Source organism: Peromyscus eremicus, chromosome 4, assembly GCF_949786415.1.
Source record: "Peromyscus eremicus chromosome 4, PerEre_H2_v1, whole genome shotgun sequence".
In the NCBI taxonomy this organism is placed as follows: Eukaryota; Metazoa; Chordata; class Mammalia; order Rodentia; family Cricetidae; genus Peromyscus; species Peromyscus eremicus.
In genome coordinates this window covers 93,401,981-93,410,467 of record NC_081419.1, presented here as the reverse complement: position 1 = coordinate 93,410,467, position 8,487 = coordinate 93,401,981, and positions in this window count along the sequence as shown.

Below are 8,487 nucleotides of genomic sequence, written 5' to 3'. Positions count from 1 at the left end.
CCCCAGCACTCAGGAGGCAGGTAGATCTCAGCCTGGTCTTCAGAGTTCCAGGGAGTGGGGGTGGGGGTGGGGATGAGAACCCGTTTTTGTTCAAGACCACTCTAGAAGACTCTCTGTGTGTGTGTGTGTGTGTGTGTGTGTGTGTGTGTGTGTGTGTGTGTGAAGAGATCAAACAAAAAGTCTTCCTCCCCCCACCCCACCCACACACACACCGCCCCAGACAGGGTTTCTTCTTTCTTTTTTTTTCTTTTTTGGTTTTTCGAGACAGAGTTTCTCTGTGTAGCTTTGCACCTTTCGTGGATCTCGCTCTGTAGATCAGGCTGGCCTTGAACTCACAGAGATCCGCCTGCCTCTGCCTCCCAATGCTGGGATTAAAGGCGTGAGCCACCACCACCACCACCACCACCACCACCACCTAGCTAGGTGTACAAAGTGTTTTGAGATGGGGTCTCATGTGGCTTAGTTGGGCCTGAACTCCTTGTGTTTGATCCTCTTATTTTTATCTTCTGAGTGTTTAGATTACAAAATAGAAAACTTTCACTGTGTATTGTTTGTTTGAGAAACTAGAAAATGAAAAGCAAATATTAAACTTAAAAAGAGAAAAAAACAACTAAATAAAATAGAAAATGACAAAAACTATGAATTCCTAACAAATAGGTTTGTATTTCTTTTTGTTGTTTTTTGTTTGTTTGTTTGTTTGTTTGAGACAGGGTCTCATGTATCCCAGGATGGCCTTAAACTGGCCAAGTAGCTAAAGATGACCTTGAACTTCTAGTTCTCCTGCCTCTTCCACTTGAGCTTGCATTATAGGCTTGTGTCACCTCTCCTTGTGCTGGAGAGGACTTTGTACATGTCAGGCAAGTCCTCTATCAGCTGTACTATTCCTCAGCCCTGTCTTTACATGTTTCTTAAAAATTGAAAATAAACTAGATGATCATTTTTGTTTTGTCTTGTTTTGTTAAAAGAGTTTGACATGGAAAACTCTATAGCGATTACTTTTTTTTTAAAGGCAAGAACTACTAAAACAGATAAAGGATTAAAGAGCTCAGAGAAATGTGTAACTGGAGTGGATATAAATGTGCAATGTAAGGAAGAAAATCCATCCAATGATTACATTCCATGGTTCCACAGTAGACCAGTAGTGACACTAGTATACCTCATGCCAACACATTTTCCTTATAGCTTTGGTCAGAGGACAGCTTTCAGGAGTGAGTTCTCTCCTTCTACCATGGGGTCCCAGGAATCGAACCCAGGTCGTTAGGCTTGGTAGCGGTTGCCTTTAGTCACTGAGTCGTGCTGTCCTTTCCATAGAGCCCATACAGCAGCAAATCTGCAAACAGTGGGGTCCTTGGTATGCTGATAAATCTATCTCAGGGGAGTACTTCTAACATAAATAAAGGAAGGAAGGTAGAAAGCTGGGCTCAAGCCCATGTCTAACCACAGTTCTGGGCAGCAGAGTCAGGCAAATCCAGCCAGTTTTTGCTGAAATGTTGAGTTTAGTGATAAGGTGCAGAGTGATAGAGAAAGGTTCCTGACACTGATCCTGGCATCTGCACACACCTGTGTGTATGCACACACACCAAAGTAACTAAATAAAATGTGTAAAAGGGCTAGTCCTTGCCTAGCATGTACAAAAAACAAATGAAACAAAAACCAATTTTTAAAAAAGATTTATTTATCTATTATGTATACAGTAGACCAGGCTGGCCTTGAACTCACAGAGATCTGCCTACCTCTGCCTCCCAAGGGTCGGGATTAAAGGTGTGCGCCACCACCACCTAGCCCAAAAAACAAAAATTTTTTGTTTTGTTTTGTTTTTTGAGACAGGGTTACTCTGTGTAGCTTTTAGAGCTTGTCCTGGAACTCCCTTTGTAGACCAGGCTGGCCTCGAACACACCGAGATTCGCCTGCCTCTGCCTCCCGAGTACTGGGACTAAAAGTGTGTGCCACTGCCACCTGGCCAAAAACCAAATGTTTTAAAAAAATCTCCTGCCGGGCGGTGGTGGCGCATGCCTTTAATCCCAGCACTCGGGAGGCAGAGCCAGGCGGATCTCTGTGAGTTCGAGGCCAGCCTGGGCTACCAAGTGAGTTCCAGGAAAAGGCGCAAAGCTACACAGAGAAACCCTGTCTCGAAAACAAACAAACAAACAAAAATCTCCTAATTCAAAGTTGGTCAAGTTGTGTACTTCAGATAGTGGCACAAACAGGGATATGCTGTTTAGGATTAGGACAAACCCAATTTAGTAGTGGCTTGAATTAGAGAAAAGGGTTTTCATGAAATAGTCCAGATGTGCACAATAGAGGGCTGCTGAGACTTTCTTTTCTCATCTCCGGTGTGAGACAGGATCTCACTGTGTAGCCCAAGTTGGCCTCAAATTCATGCTTCAGTCTCCTGAGCGCTGGGATTACAAGTGTGGTTGTCCTAGTGGGATCCCAAGGTGGGTGCAACCGCTCTGATCCACCAAGTCCTCAAATCCCTAACTCCTTACAGTTCGTTACTGTTTTGTTAGTGGTTGTTTTCATCGTCATGGTCAGAGATGGAATTCTACCATTTGTAAGTTCTAGATAATGACCTGAAAGCAAAGAGAAGGGTAGAGAAAGCAGCCCCATGCTGTCTGCTGTGGTGACGGAGATTCGACCTCGAGAGACAGTTGTCTTTTAAGAAAAGTTCCCATGGGGCTGAAGAGGTGGCTCAGTGCTTAAGACCACTGGCTGTTTCCCAGAGGACCTTTGTTCAATTCCCAGCACCAACATGGTCGCTCACAACAGACTGTAACTCTAGTGTCAGGGTATCTTAACACCCTCCTCTGGCCTCTGAAGACATTGTACACATTAGGTACACTTATATACACGAGGGCAAAAATCCATGCACATAAAGCAAGTTCCCAGAAGCATGTGTTACACAGTCATAAATACAGGTAAAATGCCTATTCACATAAATTATAGGAATATAAATCTTCAAAAACAAACAAACAAACAAGAAGCTATCCCAGAAGCTATCCCATGACACTGCTATTCCCACTGTTAATTGCAATGGGGGCTTGGAAATATAAAGATTATTCATATGCCCAGCTAAGTATTCTGTTGCAATGAAAAGATGGAAAAATATGTGAGTGATAATGGTTGGTTTTCTTTCAGGGCTCACCACCTGAGTATGATGACCAAGTTTGGGAACATCAATCAGAAATTGAAGCCTCAGGTCTACTAACCCTTGTATCATATTGTGGCAGGGCTTAGTATTTAAGGATTTTTGTGAAGGTGTGTCAGATGTAGCACCCTTCCCCAACTCCACATCAGGAGGGGACTGTTGATAAAACCTCCCAGACCTGATTGCCATTTTTTTTAGTTTTTTTTGGGACAGGGTCTTTCTAGATAGTTGGGGCTCAGCTCAAATCCTTGAGCCTCAAAAGAGGGATTATAGGTGTGCTCCAACACATGTGACCTTATCTCAAAATCAATCAATCAATTAAAAAAAATAGTCATGGATATAATGGTAGAGGATAGGTGGAATTTGGCCATCATGGAGGGGACTAAGTCAAAGACTATAAATAAAGAGTATATCCATGAGGTTGGAAAGGTGTGTTTCTCCAGTTAGGAGCATTTGCAGAGGACCAAGGTTCAATTCTCAGCACCCACACGGTGAATCAAAACACCTGTAATTCCAGTTTCAGGGAATCTGATGCCCTCTTATGGCTATTATAGGAACTGCATGCATGTGGAACACAGACATGCATGCAGCCCAAACACTCATACACATAAATTTTAAAAAGCGACTGGAATGATTGCTCAGTGGTTTAAGAGCACTTGCTGATCTTGCAGAAGACCCAAGTTGGCTTACAACCATCTATAACTCCAGTTCCAGGGTATCCAACGCTGTCTTCTGGCTTCTGAGGATACTGAACACATGGTACATAGACATGCATGCAGGCAAAACATACATAAGCATAAGCTGGGCGGTGGTGGCGCACGCCTTTAATCCCAGCACTTGGGAGGCAGAGCCAGGCGGATCTCTGTGAGTTCGAGGCCAGCCTGGGCTACCAAGTGAGTTCCAGGAATGGCGCAAAGCTACACAGAGAAACCCTGTCTCGAAAAACAAACAAACAAAAAAACAAAACAAAACAAAAACAAAAACAAACAAACAAAAAACCAAACAAACAAACAAAAAACATACATAAGCATAAAATAAAAAACAAATATTTCAAAAGAATATATCTATGTCTTAGGCATAGTGGTGTGTGCTTGTGTTTTCATTACTCTGGAGGCTAAGACAAGAGGGTTACAGTAAGTTTGAGGCCAGTCTGGGCTATATAGTGAGTTTTAGGTTATTATGAAATAAAGTGTTTTTTTAAAAAAAAAAAAAAAAAACAACATAGGCTGGGCAGTGGTGGCACATGCCTTTAATCCCAGCACTTGGGAAACAGAGCCAGGCAGATCTCTGTGAGTTTGAGGCCAGACTGGGCTACAGAGCAAGATCTAGGACAGGCACCAAAACTACACAGTGAAACCCTGTCTCGAAAGGTGGTGGTGCACGCCTTTAATCCCAACATTCAGGAGGCAAAGGCAGTCAGAGCTCTGTGAGTTCGAGGCTAGCCTGGTCTACAGAGCAAATTCCAGGATAACCAAGGCTACATAGAGAAACCTTGTCTTCAAAACAAAACAAAAAACACAGACTAGGCATGGTGGCACACACCTTTAATCCTAGCACTCAGGAGGCAGAGGAGGGTGGAGTTCTGTAAATTCTAGGCGAGCCTGGTCTACAGAGTGAGTTCCAGGGCAGCTAGCCAGGGCTGTGCTGTGCAGAGAAATCCTGTCTCAAACTTTCTCTCTCTCTCTCTCTCTCTCTCTGTCTCTCTCTCTCTCTCTCTCTCTCTCTCCCCAGATACATATGTATGTATATATGTGTATATACTCCATATACACATATGTATATATGCATACACTCCATATACATATATGTATATACACACATATATGTATATATGTATACAGTCCATATACATATATACCCCATATACATATATGTATATATATATTAAAAACAGCACAACAAATACAGATAGAAGGAGAGACTGAGAAAGGAGAAAGAAAATGTGTCTGTGTCCTGATATTTTTTTCCTTCCTTTGTGTGCAGTACCAGAAACTGAACCTCGGATCTTATGCATGTTAAGTAAGCACTGTACCACTAAGCCATATATATCCTGCCCTCTTTTTACTTTTCAGTTTGAAGACTGAGCATGGTGATACATGCCTGTAATCCTAGAGGTGAGATGGTCAGTGGGAGTTCAAAACCAGGCTCATCTACCTAACAAGTGTTATGCCAGCTAGAGCCAGTGAGACCTTGTCATAAGAGAACCAAAGAAAAATCTGGATTTTGTGACAGGGTCTCTCTAAGTTGTTCATGTGGTCTGAACCTTTCTCTTTAGCCCAGGGAAGCCTTGCTTTTAGATTCTCCTGTCTCCCAAGCCTCTGGAATTATAGGAATCTGCCATCATGCCCAGCAGTGTCCTGGTATTTTTTTTAATTAATAATTTACTTAAATTTATTTTATGTGCATGGGTGTGAGGGTGTCAGATCCTCTGGAACTGGAGTTACAGACAGTTGTGAGCAGCCATGTGGGTGCTGGGATTGAACCTGGGGCCTTTCACAGTGCACAGGCAAGTGCACTACCACTGAGTTACATCCCAGCACTCTTTTTTAGTTTGAGAGATTTTGCTAGGACTGCTCAGCTGAACTTCAGCTCACTTTGTAGCCCAGGCAGACCTTCAACATGTGATCCTTCTGCTTTAGGCTTCCCAATAGCTGTTCCCAAGGAACTTCTTATTTTTGTTTGTTTGTTTTTAAAGATTTATTTATTTTATTGTGTATACAGTGTTCTTCCTGCATGTGTGCCTGCATGACAGAAGAGGGCGCCAGATCTCATTACAGATGGTTGTGAGACACCATGTGGTTGCTGGGAATTGAACTCAGGACCTCTGGAAGAGCAGCCAGTGCTCTTAACCTCTGAGCCATTTCTCTAGTCCCCTATTTTTTTTTTTTAAGACAGGAAGGATCTTATGTCACCCAGAGTGGCTTCAAACTCCATACATAGCTGGGACTGGTTTTGAGCTACTGACTTTCCTACTGCCATGTCCAAAGTGGTGCATTTACAGGTGTGCACTACAAGGTCAGATTTACACAGTGGGAAAGCTTGAACTCACGATCTCATACATTCTAGGCAAATATTCACCAAATGAGTGGCATCTCAAACACTTATTCTAGTACCAAGCATGTTTTTTGTTTGTTTTGGGTTTTTTGTTTTGTTTTGTTTTGTTTTGTTTTTGGTTTTTTCAAGACAGGGTTTCTCTGTGTACCTTTGCGCCTTTCCTGGATCTCGCTCTGTAGACCAGGCTGGCCTCGAACTCACAGAGAGCCGCCTGGCTCTGCCTCCCGAGTGCTGGGATTAAAGGCGCGCGCCACCACCGCCTGGCTTGTTTTGGGGTTTTTTTGGGGGGTTGCTTTCTCAGTAGCTAGGGTTATAGGTCTATGCCACCAGGCCCAGTTCCTATAGCATTTATTGTTTTGTTTTATTTTATGTGACCTGGCCTGGAACTCACAGTGAATTCCACGCTGGCCTTGAACTCAGTGGCCTCCCATCTCACCTTCCAAGTGTTGAGACGGCAAGAGTGCCCCCCCACGAGTGGTGGGGAAGTCAAGCCACGGCTTCGTGCATGCTAGGCAAGCATCGGTCAGCAGAGCTACATGCCCAGCCCCAGAGTCTTTATCATTATTAACAGCACAAGCTGGCATTTTGGAGGGCAGCAGGTTCCTTGCTATGAGGAAGCATTTTTAGTATGAATTTTCAAGGGAAGGCTTGTGGGTTATGTTAGTGGTGACGGGAACAGAGACACAGCTCCACAGTGTTACACTGCTACAGTCTCAGAAGTTCTCTTAATCTTTTAGGGACCTCAAAACAGGTTAAACCAGATCTTAGGCTTCAGAGTGGAAAAGAAATTGCAGGTCTATCCCAGTGGAGTTTTATTAAAAATATTTTAATATAGATTTTAAGTTCAAGGGTTAAGAGAAGGAAAGGTACTCAGGAAAGAATAAGACATATCCAAGTTCACTTAAGAGGCAGAGGCAGGTGGATCTCTGGGAGTTCAAGGTCAGTCAGGGCTGTATATTAAGACACTGTTAAAATAAAAGATATATCCCTGCTTGGGTACCAGTCTTCCATAGGAAAGTCTCAATTAAATGTCTTAGGGTTGGACATGTGTAGTGTTTTAATGGCTTTCAATCTCTAACTCAAAGGACTGCTATGAAATCCCCCCTCACCTTTTTTTGGTAGGTGAAGTTAAAGGGTGGCTGTGGAGGTGCCTTGAATGGGCTTATAATTTGATGAGGTAAAACCAGAACACTGGAGTTACACAAGACATTTAGGACATTTCTTTTACTGTAAATGGGGTTTCTACTGAGATTCCTAGACAATGCTGGGAAAGGAGGTAGGCTTAAGCAATTTTGTTAATTATGTTGGAACTCCTGATTCTCAGCTGGGGAGAAACTTCAACCAGACTCAGATGAAGAACTTCTTTCCCTTGCCATGTCTTCAAAATTTCCCATCTCTCTATCCTGTCTTGAGGTCAAAAACGTGTGCACGGTTATCTAATGTTTCAGTAAACAGCTGCTTCTTGAGTGTGGGCTGTGTATACCTTATCTCATTCACTTATGTTTGTGAGGGTTACAAATGTGTGGATCTAAAGAAGATATAAAATGATCAATGCTTCTTTGTTGATCAAAGTGACTTATGTCTGGATTTTGTTGTGGTCAGCATTTCTGGCCAGAGCTGCTCCAGGTATGACCTTTCCTTGGGACTTGGGAAATCCTTATGAAGTGCATTTCTAGCTAACTTTAGGGTGTCGTCTATAAAGACTTCAGTGGTCAGCTAACTCTCATGCAGCAGAGCAGGCAAGAGGAAGGAGAAACTTTTGAGAATTGGGTCTCACTGGGGATAAGCATACCTCAGTACCCGATGCTATCAAGACAGCTCAGGGAGTAACGATACTTGTCAGTTCCATCCTCAGAACCCACACTATGATACCCCAACCAATCAATGCTAAAAATTTAACATACAATATTGTTAGTGTTTTTGTATCAGACTTGTGGGTCACAACCTGTGCCCCAAGACAGGTCCAGCCACCTGTCTTTAATAAGCCATGTTCCCTTCCAGAGCTGGGAGGACCCTTTCACAGGGGTCGCAGCAAGGAAAAAGCAAGCCCAAGACCGAACACTTATTAACTGAAAGAATGGCAGATCTGTGTCCCCCATCTCTGCAGTCCCTAACTGAGTTAAGGTCAGGTTCCCAATGCCATCGAGAGCTCTCTCCTCCACTGCCATGGTCACTGTCTCTCTATTGATCAATAATACCCCAATATTGTTGACCAAAACACCCAAAGACAAAGCCAGTCAACCACAACTGCACCAAGTGATTAAAAAGAACACCAAGTTGCCAAA